This window comes from Medicago sativa, chromosome 5 (assembly GCF_051527215.1).
Source record: "Medicago sativa cultivar Bolivia chromosome 5, Bolivia_mono, whole genome shotgun sequence".
NCBI classification, from domain to species: domain Eukaryota; kingdom Viridiplantae; phylum Streptophyta; class Magnoliopsida; order Fabales; family Fabaceae; genus Medicago; species Medicago sativa.
Window position 1 is genome coordinate 43,416,089 of NC_140753.1, and position 14,099 is coordinate 43,430,187.

Consider the following 14,099-nt stretch of genomic DNA (forward strand, 5'->3'; position numbering starts at 1 on the left):
CTTTCTCTTTTGATATTTGAGGACTTCAACTATATTTCAAAAAAATTGATGTTTTAGTATAGTTAATATTATTTTTCCCAAGTTTACCCTTGTTGAAAAACACACCATAAAACTATTAAATGAGTTGTGATATTTGCCTTATTACATGTGAATTTAATTATAAATAAGGACTTTTTAGTCCAAGACATTCAAATATTTATATACTTTAATTACTCCTTAAGGAGCTAAATATCAAAAGATAAAAAACAGAGGAATTATTATTTACCGTTAATTGATTAAAACTAAATTTTTATTAATTAATTTGATGAAGAAAAAAAACAAGAACATTCTTTCAAATTTTTTTTTTAAAAAAAAAACAGAGAATATTCTTTCAAAACCTTACCCATGTGCGTGCCACACTACCATGTTTTATTTGTTTAGATTTTTATTAATCAAAGTTGCCATTAATAACGATTTTGTCATTAATGAAAAGTAACCCTTTTCTCCGTGTTTTCTGTTTTCTTTTGGATACTCAAAAAAGAGAAAAGCAAAATGCAAAACATAGATTATCAGTTCTGGTTTTTTGCTTTTAAAAACACGAATTTTGAAAATGATTTTTAGAAACAGTATTATAAAACAATTATTCAATCAAGTTTTTAATTCTCTAATTTTTAAAAACAGAAAAATAGTTTTTAAAAAGGCAATCAAACAGGCCCTTAAACTCACATTTGTTTTTAATTTAAGTACATACAAGAATGTTATTTTTGTCGGGCGTTGTTTCCTAATATGATTTTCACATCCAAGATATTCATAAACAATCACAGCATGATAATCGTCTCCAATTACACATGTCATGTTTAGGGACTATGTTTAATAACAACATTAAACTTCATGCATTATTCAGTTAAAAAAATGAAATCATGAGTTTTTTAATTTTTTACCTTTAACTTTTTTAACTGAAGAATACATGAATTTCATTTTTTTTTAAGTCAAATTTTGGTTATTCATGGTCTAATTGTAGAACAACAACATATATGAAAATAAACTTAACACCAAATTAGCGATGTGTATTTTTGCACATTTTCTTCCGATTATACCCTCATTTAATCCACTAGATAATTCCTTTTTTTTTGCACACACTTCATCTTTAGAATAAATTGAATATGTTAACTTTTTCTCGTAACAAACAATTGCTAGTTATTATCTTTTTCTCCAACAAATTCCTATTTTTTTTTGTGCTCTCTCTCATAACAAACAATTGTCAATTTTCTTCGTTTTGAACATTCATGGAGTCTTTTATTTTTCTTCTTTCAAATTTGCTCTTTTACTTTTCACTTGAAATTTTTAACAATTGCTACTCATTTTATTTATAAAATTTTAAGTCATCTTGGAACCATTGTTTGTAACAAAATTTTGTTTAAATTTAAAGATAACAAGAAACAAACTTTGTTTAATAAAAACAAAAAAAAAATAGTTTTCCAAATAGATAGAATTAATTAGTTTTATTGAAAAAGATAAAAGTAATTGACAAAGGGTATGATTGACAAATCGTACTCTTCAAATACCAAAAAGACAGTTAAATAAGAACAAAAAATTCACCCTAAAAAGACACTTAAAAAAGAACAGAGGGAGTATATATAGATTATAGAATATATATATATATATATATATATATATATATATATATATAAAATTTTTGCTTTAAGTTTGAGAAAACTAACTTTGGCATTAGTTTGTTAAATTTACGGTGTTTCCGCCAATTTTATTGCTACCCTTGATATGCACTTAACAATTTCCCCAATATATCCCTTACTCCTAAAAGCTATTACGTTGCAACAAGTTAACCCTAAAGATTTGGAGCCAAATTAGCAACAATTAATGCTAATGAGTTAACCCTAAATAATTTTGGCTCCAAAGTATTTGACTGTTTGAAATTCAAAAATCAGACCTAAATGTTTGTGCGGTTGCTTCCTCCTATTTTTGTAAAATGAAGTGCAATTAATAACGTCTGTTGATAAACCACATGAAAACTTCACATCTCCCCACTCAGCCCATCTTTTTGTTTTCCATGCAGGTGCACCGAATGCTTCCCAAGTTTATCCCTATTTTCTAGCTTAATTTATGTAAATTGCAACCAATTAATAGGAACGACTACCACATCTAATTGGAAACATGTTCAACTCCACACAGGTGAAGAAGCACGCTGCATATCTCTTCTCTAAGTCACCTTGGTCTCTTTTACCCTTGAACACAACAGTTTTACCCAAGTTTCTAAACCCTCATCATCTCCACTTTTGGCCACCGTCATCTGAAGATTGTCAACATAGGTATGTAATTTGTTCTTTCTCAATTTCTCATTTTCTTTCTAAATTTGACATCGATTTTGATTGACGATTTCATTTGCAATTTGACTGACAATTCCATCGTTAATTATACTATTCCAATTCAATTTTGATTTCAGCTTTTGATTCATTTCTACTTTAGGTTTTAGACTGCATCTCTATTAGTCTCTTTTGTTTTCATTCTCTTGAAGTTGATTCTCATAATTTTTTGTGTGCCCTTCTCTGTTCATGTCAATCACTGATTTATTTCTTCAATTTTTATAGCTTTTATAATCCGCTTTTGTTCTTATTTCCTTCCTCTATTTTTTTCTCTTTGACAACCGAAGTGGAAAAGATTAATGTGTGCCATGCTCAATTGAATTTGTTCAATTTCTATGTAAATCATTTTCCCACATATCTTCTTCAGCTCCACTCTTCTCATTTGCTTCTTCATGTCAACTTCTTGATTGTTCTCCTCTATCTTAGAAGCATGATCTTAAAACAGTCATTTATCTCCTATATTTTATTTTTCACGATGCTTATGGGTTTTGCATTATGTCTATTTATCATTTATTTTTGCACTGTTTTCAACTTACTTTGCAATCCAATTTGTAGTCTGAACCTATGAAATTAAAGGCTTCCTGTAGAGGTTACATATTTCAGTTTAATTGTTTTTGCCTCCAGTTTGAGATTCCCATTATTTTCTTTGTTCACTTTCAATCTATAAAAATCCTTTATTTTACTTTTGCTAAACTCCATTTTAATTGTTAGTGTTGGTTATCAACCATTGCTTGCCGGTTGTGAAAAGATATTTCTTATGTCTTTATTTGTATGTAAAACCATGCAGATTAGTCCCTTTATTGTATGTACATATATGTTTACAGTAGGTCTGGTGTAAATGTTCATAATCTTGGAGTTTACTTGGTAGTGTATTTTTTTTTTTTGAGCAAACTTGCTTGGTAGTGTATGACATCCTCATATGTAACAAATGATTTAGTCTCTTCATTTGTTTTTTCTGTTTTCATATGGTGTTTGCTTATATTGATTTTTTTTTATTTGATTGCATGATGATATACATGAAGCAAGATGATAGGTATGAAGACTGTAGCTAAATGTTGGAATAGAAAAGAAAAGAAGACTGAGTTTTGATCAAGTAAAAGAGCCTTGGAAAAGAGCTTTTAAGTTTGACAACAAGCTAGAGCAAGCATTCTGTTCTTTAAGAAAAAAATACAAAGAGCAAGCATGATAGGAGTGACTCTGGTGTTCTAAAGTCCAATTTCGATGTTCTTAAGTTTGAGTATAATAATATCAATCACTTTGATTGCATAAACAAATAACCAACCTAAATTCCATTACCTCAGTTATGTGAATAATCTTACTTTTTTTGTTTTTGCCTTTGTGGGCTGCAACTTAGAGAGTTAAGAGAATTGAAAGCAGTGGGTTGATTTTCATATATTTTTTCTTAACAATTTCTATGAATCTACTTTTTATAGAAGTAATAGAAATGCACATTATTTCCTAAAAAAGGTAAGGCACATTATTTGAAGGATAAATTTATTGTATTTTTTTTCTTTCATAAATTTATAGTTTTTACTTATAGTTTATTATAATTTTACTTCAGTTATGTGTTATTATAATTTTACTTCAGTTATGTGGAAAAAAAAAAGTAACAAGTTATGGATGTGATAATCTTTAACTTATATTACTGCGGTAATATGTTACACATGTTGACTGGAATAATGAATTAAATGATCGGATTGAATTTGAAGCTAGAGTTCTCATAGAAAAAGTATTGACGGTTGTGTTCCAACTGTATATAGGAGTCTATTGGTCATAATTCAAGATAGGAAACAAACTAATGCAAGGATTATGGATCGATACATATATCATTGACATTTGCAATTGCATTGTTTTGCATCTCATTATAGTTAATCACATTCGACAAATAGAACTAACGATTCAAACTCCATAAGGCTAAATATGACTTAGATACTGTGTCCTTTGTCCCTTTTATATGCTCATTTTGATGATAATTCCCTATTTAATTTACTATATGTATTGACTTTATTTCAAAAATATTGATCCCTTGATAGTAATACAAAGAAAGACGAGAAGATATTGTTGAGAAAAATGAAGATATAGATGTAACATTAATTGTAGTATATAAAAATAGTATTTTAAAAATGTTTTGTAGTTCCTTCAAAAAAATGTTGTGCAGTTAGTTATTAATATATATAAATTTCCATTATAACTATAAAGGTTGTAATAAACTTATTGTGTTCTATATATCAATACATTTGATTGTCTTATTGCAAACGTAATTTAAATGTCATGTAATATAATTTGAATGTTTCCTTAGCAATAACCTAATATGTTAATGAATTTAGTTACGCAACATGAATTATGCAACGGAATCAGATTGATTATCACTAGACTGGGAAGATACGTACTTGTGGGGAATGTAATTTCTGGAAGTAATATCGGTGACAAAGTGTTTATACCAAGGCTATTTCTATCTCCTTCAGACGTCAAAATTCCTTTTAAATTTCAACGAAGACAGTTTCTGTTAGCTGTGTCATTTGCAAAGACAGTTTCCTCTTTCTCACGAACAATTGTGTATTGCTGTTTCGAAAGTTACAACTAGGGAAGGGCTAAAGATTTTGATTACTGACGAAGATGGTGAGGACACTACTGTGACATCTAACGTCGTTTATGAGGAAGTATTTCGTAACGTGTAGTTTAATATCTCAGTGATGTACTAAGATTTTCAAACTTCAATTACCAAATTATTTTTACTATCAACGTCTTTATATTTACTATTTTCAGACGTTTTACAAATTCATCTATGTTCTTATTGCTCCTAACATATATTATTATCATTTATCTTTCGTAACGTTACAATACTGGAGGCATTATACTACTACCATTAAATTTTAGCTCACAAGACCCGTGCGGCGCACGGGTCATCAATCTAGTATCATTAAAAATATTGAAAGATCGCTCTTTCTCTCTCAACAAAGAAATAGGTTTCCGACAATGGAAAACTAAGCCCCCGTGGATAGGATTAGCAACTTACCTGATAAGTTACTTTGTCACATTCTCTCTTTTCTCCCAACCAAATTTTCTTTCAAAAGAAGTGTTCTCTCGAAAAAGTGGACTCGACTTTGCAAATTACTCACATCTCTCAACTTCGATGATAAATCTGTTTATGGCAAACATGCCTTACTTCGCTTCTGTACATTGGAATAGTTTGAAATTCCACGATTGGATCGAAACTGCAAAACAGCATCCTCTAGAGAATCTCCAGGTCTCTAGTAATCTTCAGCTAATCATCTCGGGGCAAAGTATTTTCATATTTCCAACATTTGTGGTTCTCAAACTGAGTGTGATAAAGGTGGGTGGTAATATATCTGTTGAAGATTGATGCAATTCAAACTTCGTATGAATTGATTCAAGGCAAGTCAGAGAGTTTTCTGAGACGATTCAAATAGATGTGAACATGAAGTCAGAGACTTTATTGAATCGATTCAGACTGTGATGAATCGATTCAAACTGATCCAAAATGATTTTTGACACTTTTTCAAATGACACAAAACAACAAGACCAAACCACATAGACTCCAGGGTGCTTTACCATGCCACAATCATCAAAACGATAAACTAAGCTAAACTAAGCTAAGGAACATCATCAAAAACATATAAGATAAACAGTGTAGTCTTCATATTCCTCCTAAACTTCATCAACCTCAAAAAATACAAATAAGAGGCAAAGCTGAACAAGAAAGAGAAGGCAACACCTACATGGAGCCACCGAAAACTGGCAGCAGCAACAACCCTGATGCTGCCAGAGAAAAATGCCCCAATCCAAGCCTAAACCAATATAGAACCTGCAAAAGACACTGCCGGTCCAATGCAATTCTACTTGAAAAGACAACCTCAAGCTCTCCCCAAATACATATCTATCCCACTAGCAGAAATCCGGATCTGATGTGTTATGTTTTGTGTTCTATTTTAATTTTAACCCAAATCTGATTAATGACGATGATGATTTTGTCGATGATGATGTTGGGTGAGGACAATGATGGTGGTTGTGGTGAACGATGGTGTTGATATGATGAAGGAGGGAGTAAATCTATTTGAAGAAAAACATGAAAGAGTTTTGACGGGAATTGGAGTTGAAAGATCAATTTATGGATTTTGATTTGAGGGATGATGAATATATGAAGAGGAAAAAGATGAAGGATGTTAACAATTCTGAGTTTTTCCTTAAAAAAATTATGGGTTTTGATTTATAATTCCAAACACTTTATATTTTTGAATTGCTTTCTATTATTTAATTGATTTTTCAATCTAAAAATGTTGATTTGATGACTTGTTAATGGCATCTTCCATGTTGGAATAGCCACATAAGTGCTTTTTTGGCCACATCATTTAAAAATTGGACACATTAGCGTTTTTGGTGGTCAAAATGGGGGTTAGGACCAAAATTGCAAAAAAATTGGTAGTATAGGGACATCTTTGTTCGATTTGAAAAAGAGAGGACCAATTTCGTGAGTTAGTTAAAATGCGAGGACCAAAAGTGCAATTATGCCTTATTAATAACCACACAAATCCAGAGCACAAAGAGTACTTGGAAACAAACCAAACAAATGGTACAAACTCTTCCATATTTTGATAAATGATAAATTAAACAAGACAAAATAGCTACCAAGTCTGACAAGGGGGAGGTTAAAAGCTATAAGTTCTCAATTAGTTGTTGGGAGATACACCCTTATAAGTTGTTTCATAGAAGTGATCTTTCTTCTACAGGTAGGACATTTAGACCGAGCCTTGATAGCAGCCTTCATAAAAGTAATGCAAAAAATATGGCCACACTTTGTCTTCGTTTCTTCGACAAAAGGGCCATGCATATAAGACAATTGATGAGAGGTTTCTTTGGAGGTCACTCTTCTTCTAAATAAACATCAATAACATCATCGATGGTCCTCCAAGGATTTTTCTGTAATTTTTGTTGCCTCAGCAAAAGCCCTTGCACAAATTTCAATAAGGTCATCATCAGTGACCTCCGTAGGAAATAGTTCAAGTGTCTGGTCATGCCTCATCTGAGTCGAAGTCCCCTCTTGCTCCCAAAAGGATTCTCAAAAATAAGAAACTCATTGGCCATAGCCATAGGTACTTGGTTAAGGTCAATGTCCGAAACTGCCTCCATCCACATGTAACTTCTGGCAACAGACACCATTTCATCTTCATACCCCTAAAAACTTCGCATTTTATAGTTCATCAACAAAAAAGAACAAAAAAAGAAGGAGGAAGAAACGAGGAAGGTGAATAAAACAAACCTGGTTAAACGAAGAAAAAGATGAAAAGCTGAACTTGAAGAAAGGGAGGACTAAACTTCACCGAAACACTTCAAAAACTTGAAAAATTCTGGGACTTGGAACTTGCAGGAATGGAGAAAGAGTAAGAGTGTTTCCAAAAACCGCTTGAAACTACTTATACTCCTTTCACAACCCTTTAAAAAATAGTGAGTTCAATCTGATGCAACGCTTCACGTACAGTCTTGTCAAAGAAAGCAAAGCAACAGTTCGGATCAAATCTCTTTGCGCATCCAACAGTCTTGATCAAACTCACTAGATTTCCAAACATGAGGATTAAATGAACGATGAGGATGATGCCTTGAAATCAACTCTGAACAAACCATCCAAGGGATTGGTACTTAAGTAGCCTTTGCACGTGGCAATCAAACACCAAAGGTTATGTCTCCTGAGTCTCATCCTCGAGACGTGGGCATTAAATGCTGAGAGACAAACAACCAACTCTCAGACAAGGGAATATCTTGGTTACATCATCCTACAAGCCCAACAGACGAGCATACGACAAGATTTATCCCAAGCATCTTGCAAAGCTCATCCCTCTTAGAATCGAATAAACACACTGACGCTCCCAGCGAGTATAAGTCTCTCATGATGAGGGATCAATTGACTTTAGCACTATAACATGTTTGGTGATATTCCAGGCACGACCCGTACTGGTAAAATTCCAGACACGACTGGTTCAACCATGGAAGACACGACTAATACGACCATGGTAGAATTTGTATGGCACACCATCACGAGCACTAACTCATTGTACGAACAAGTTCTTCACGAACACAACATACTTACATTATGGGTTCTTACTTCTAAAGCTTCAAACGAGCGGTGCCCTCACCTTTACAAAGTAATCACTCTTTACGCAACAACTTGGGGGGCTACTGTTCTGGACCAAGAAAATGCTCAAAGGCCCATTTACTTATGTCTAATATCAAATAGGCCCAAACCTAACATTTGGACAAATGACTCGCAACACACCTCCTCCCCGTGAGAGGGGGGGAAGGGGGGGGGGGGTCGGAGAAAACAGGGACTTATTCAAACGACAATAATGTCGACCTCCATGTCATCCGAGAATGTCGCTCGGCGGTTACGATTCCTATGAATCTGTAACCGTCGAGCACCACATGTACCAGTCAACAGCTCCTGCAACACACACTATATAAAGAGGACTCTTAGTAGTCCCCAAGGTTAGAATCTCTTAACTCTCTCAACCCCCATTTCAAACTCGAAAATAATATTTTAAGTTAAATATGTTTTTAGTCCTTATAAAATTATCAAGTTCATGTTTTGTCCTAAAAAAAAAAAATCGTATTTTTTAAACAATAGAAAATCATCCTGCAAGTAGTTTTAATCTCTATCGGAACAAAACATGATTAATTTTCTTTCAAAGTTTAAATTTTTGAATTCTTTTTTCCACATGCATGTTTGAAAAATTATAAAAAGAGACTTGGTTGCATTTCCTTGACCTTGCGGAATACCATATTCTTGTTGATATTTCTACTTCTAAGAAGTGGCCTTAGGGTTCATATATCATATATCAAAGACATTAGTATAATAACACTAATGTCTTTGATACTCTCTCCTCTTCAAACAGATTAAAATATTTCCTTCACATTAACATTGAAGGTCACAAAAAATAATAAAACCAAATATAATAATCTTCAATAAAAAATGTAAAGTGGAAACACAGCCAAATAAAAAATATAAGATTTAAAGAATACTCAGCTATGTCACTGCTATTTTCCTATCAGATTTAGAGAATACTCACTTGAGTGTAGGTGGTGGTATTTAAATACATTCTCATTGATTATAATTGTTGTCACCAATTTTTTGTTATTCTCATTTGGGTTGATGCCCCCGGTAAACTTTATTCTATTTCATTTTCTCAATTTATATATATATATATATATATATATATATATATATATATATATATATATATATATATATATATATAGTATTATTCAATTGATACTTGTATTTTATCAATTTTAAGGGCACCCATGAACACAAACACACAGACCGAAATTGCAGGACCCTTCACCATCTTCTTTACGTAATTCTTTGCACCTTCTAACACAATCTCCAGCTGGACCACATGCGCCCAAAGGTGTTTCGCATGCATGCCGTCCCTCCACTTGTTGCAGTCTTATGTTCCAACCTTCAAAAGAAAAATGATAACTCATATTATATTTCAATTTTTAAATGATAAATAATGTTTGGCTAAGAGAACAAGAAAAATATCACAATGTTGAACAACTTAAATAGATGTCTACTTACCAGAAGCAACTAGAACTAAAATGACAAAAAAACTGATAAAGTTTGAGATTTGATTGGCCATTTCTTTTTTCTTTTAGTCTTGGTTCCCATCAACTTGTTTTTGTTATATATACACTTTCTGAAATGTTCCTCACAATCTCTTTGATTAAGTCGAAAAAACTGTTTTTGATAGAAAATAAAATAAAATCTTTATCTTTAATTGTTTCCTTCTCTGAAAAATAAAACATTGACCGGAAAGAAACGAAAATAATGTACTTTACTTTCCTCGACATTAATTAAAAAAGATTACAAGGTAGTATACTATAACAAAACCTTAACGAAAGGAGTTTTTTTTAAAAAAAAAAAAACTTAACGAAAGGAAAAAAATAAATAATCCAGAAAATTATTTTTCTAATTATGCTTCTAGAAGTATTTTTTTGGTACATTGTATCATTTGTTGGTATATCTGTCTTCTAGAAGTATGGATATTCATATTCTTGACCACAAAAAAAAAAAAAAGAATGGATATTCAGATATTGTTTCTGATAAGTCTTCAAAAAAAATATATCGCTTCTGATAAAGATTTTCATTTTTTTTTATCAAGTAACCTAGTGGGTAAAATTCACATTTTTTAAGATTTTCATATGTTATTAAGGTTTTATGGTTTTATATATTTTTTTCGATTTTTTATGTTTTTTTTTTCAGGGAATAGTTATAATTTTTATGGTTTTTATATTATTATTATTTTTTATGGTTTTTATATGACTCCTGACTCTTGTAAAGTAAACGGTTTGTATATATTTTTAGCATAACCTAGTAAAATTAAAAATACATTCATTTTTTTAAAGAAAAAAATACATACATATTAGTGTCATAAATTGGGCCTCTCAACCATCCTAAAAAAAAAAAAAAAACCCCAGGTGTTAATTTCCCATAACATGGCTTTTTTTAGTGAAGAATGATTTGAAATAAATGAAAACCATTTTTAGTGAACATAAATGATTCTATTAAAAAAACAGAAATGATTGTATTTTTTTTTTTGAGCGCTACTATTTCTCGAGAAGAAAATCTTCCCGAAAGTATCCCGAATGCTTTTCCACCGTTAGATTACAGATTTGTTTGGAATACATGTGCTGAAAAAAGGAAAGGAATTGATGGCAATGCAAATTTTACACAGTCGTGAATTTGTCGGCATAAACCCTCTCGGGATAAACATCATTACCCTTTTTTTTTTTGACCGAACATAAATGATTGTGTTAAACAATCCAATTTTCAATACAACAATTCCAATAAGTAGACCTGCAGAAGATACGATCTCCTCAATATTCCAATAAGTGATGTTGTAGAGTCGAGGTGGTGGTGACTCACATGTAACTTTCCCCACTCAATATCAATTCTTATATTACAATCAAAGAACAAATGGTCAGTGAACCTTTCAAAGACAGGTTCCTGATCGCTCCAAGATTTGTAACCGCCCTCTCAAGAATTGCCTTCATCGCAAATCATAGCACTCTTCCTCGTACATGATCGTTTTTTCCCTCTTTCCCTATTAAACCCTAATCTTCTCTTCATCCCTTATCTCTATACTATCACCCTTTTATGATCTCATAACTCTTGTCTGTTCTTGAATTCTTTGTAACCCTTTTTTGTTATCCTCCTTGTTCCGTTTGTGAAATTGGGTAGTCGGTTCTAGGTTGCATCTTTGGATGAAGTTTGGAGCTTTTTACCTAATCCTTGTTTTTGCTTCTGTTTGCAACTAGTGTTTGATCTTTTGGCTCAGTTTGTTCCATTCTTGACTCTCTTTTGTGTGTATATGTTCCTCTATCAATCTCTCTCCCTCTTTTTTCCTTACCTTTTTTCTAATCCTTCAATCATGAATTCCCGTAATGGTAAAGAAATCATGTATGAAACTCAGTCAGATAATTCCCAAATTCCTGGTCATGCAGTGCAACGCCCTTTCAAAATACAGAAGCTTCAAATTCCTTCAATGGAACCTGTCCTTCAGTATCCTGAATCTCACAGCCCATATGGTATTGATTCCAGCAGTGGTGTACCTTCAGAACCCAAAAGCCCTGCAACAAAATCAAATCAACAACATCAGCAATCTCCCAACTCTTTTGGGAAACAAAAACAATCTCTTAAACCCAGTCAAGAAGAACCCTTTTTCTATTATCAAGAAAGTCATGTCCAAGAAAGTAGGCAATGGCAATGGGGTGGGGTGGGGACGGTTTTTGCCTTCCCCATCCCCATCCCCTACTCCCATATACTTACTTGTTACCCTACCCATACCCAACGGGGATGAGAAATTAAATCTCATCCCCGTCCCCAATGGGTTCGGGTATTCCCGCCTCATACCCGTCCCCGCATTGAATCATTTTTTTAATAAAAAAAGAGTTTTTTAAATTCCAATGGTAATGTTGTAATGCATTATCCAACAATTTGCGCTCATTTTAACATTTCCTTACCGAATAATTCGGCTGCTCCTTTAACTATCAATGAAAGTTCTTATATCATGACAATTATTAAACCAAATAACATGGCATATCATTATCAACCCCCTCAACAAAAAAAAAAAATGACATTTCTACATTTGCGTAGGGTTTGGGTATGGGTTCGGGGTGGGTACATATATCCCCGTTACCTGTTCGGTGCCCGTATTTTGAAATCAAGGAAAACCCAAACCTATACCCAAACCCAGTCAAATCGGGGGAAAACCCATCAAATCAGGGTTGGTTTGGGCGGGTACCCATGGTCATGGGTTTTGTTGCCATGCCTACAAGAAAGTGTTCAATCATGCCAGAAAAGTGTGATAGGGAGGTTCTTGTCTGATAAAGGCATTCCCTTTCATTAGATTTAAAACTCTTTGCAAGGAATCTAGGGTAATCCTGCTGGATTTAAATTAACAGAATTGGATGGAAAATTCTACCAAATAGCTATGGAGAATGAAGGTGACATCAACAAAATTCTGAAAGGAAATCCTTGGACATTCAGGAATGTTTGGTTTGTTGTGCATTCATGGGATAGAAAACTTGATCTAAAAACTCTAAATTTTACTCATATATCCCACTCTGGATTCAGCTATGGAGGCTCCCCATTCATTGCAAATCTGCATGTATGGGGAAGGCAATAGGTGAACAACTAGGAGAAGTGGTTGATGCTGCTGTTTATGAACTGCCAGACAAAGCTAGATTTGTCAAAATTAAAATTCTTTTTGATGTTACTACTCTTATTAGGGCAGGGATGTTCATAGGAAACAAGGTGGACAACATTAATTGGATAGATTTTAGATTTGAAAATCTTTCAATGTTTTGTTTCCATTGTGGTTTAGTGGGTCACATTGAGGAAAACTACCCTGAAAAACAAGAAACAAATGAGGATTTAGGCATGGAAAGTGTGAATGCTAGAGGAGCCTGGCTACGCTCCAACAATTATGGAAGGAGGATTATTGAGAAGAAGGAAAAAACCTTCAGAAGCAACCCTAGGAATTCATTAAGTTGTGGTCAATTCAGTCCAATTCCAAAAGGACTGATTGACCAGATGGCTACACTCAATATGCAGCAAGATTCTCAGATGAATGAAACTCAGGATCAATACAGTAATGAGAAAGGATATCAACAGAAATCTGGATCTGAGATAGGTGTCTCGATGCAAAAAAAACTCTACTGAAAAGGAAGATCTCCATAACTTCAGACTCTCACATCACTTCTAATGATTCTAAGGATGACAAAATGATAATGGTAGGCCTTGAAAACAAGGCCAGCCAAGGAATATGAAGGTGTTAACTTGGAACTGCAGAAGGTTGGGCAACCCTGATGCAGTTCGAGCCTATAAGAGGCTGCTTAGGTCTAAGTTCCCTGATGTTGTCTTCCTTAAGGAGACAAAGCTCAAAGTATCTGATCCTAATGTCTCAAGTAAGCTGTGTCTTGGCCACCTACAGAATCACTTTATTGTGAACTGCAACTCAGAAGGTGGAGGTAGGTCTGGTGGTCTAGCTTTAATTTGGCATGCTGATGTAAATCTTCACATTGTCACTCATAATAAAATCCTCATTGACTTTTATGTTTTGGATTGCACTAATAATAACAAATGGCATGCTTCTGGTTTGTATGGCTATCCCTTTCAAAGTTAAAAATATCTTACATGTGATACTATTTTTATTCTCTATCATA

The 14,099-nt window shown here is 33.1% G+C and overlaps 1 long non-coding RNA gene and 2 pseudogenes across 1 annotated transcript; 2 read left to right on the plus strand and 1 right to left on the minus strand.

The window, feature by feature from the left end:
- The window catches only part of LOC146922282 (uncharacterized), a 153,347-nt pseudogene that overhangs the window by 74,256 nt on the left and 64,992 nt on the right, over positions 1–14,099 (plus strand).
- Positions 1,805–3,672, plus strand: LOC146922286 (uncharacterized). The gene is made up of 2 exons (XR_015010840.1): positions 1,805–2,306; positions 3,383–3,672. It is a non-coding gene; the product is annotated as an uncharacterized LOC146922286 (long non-coding RNA).
- On the minus strand, positions 7,045–7,538 carry LOC146922287 (uncharacterized; annotated as a pseudogene).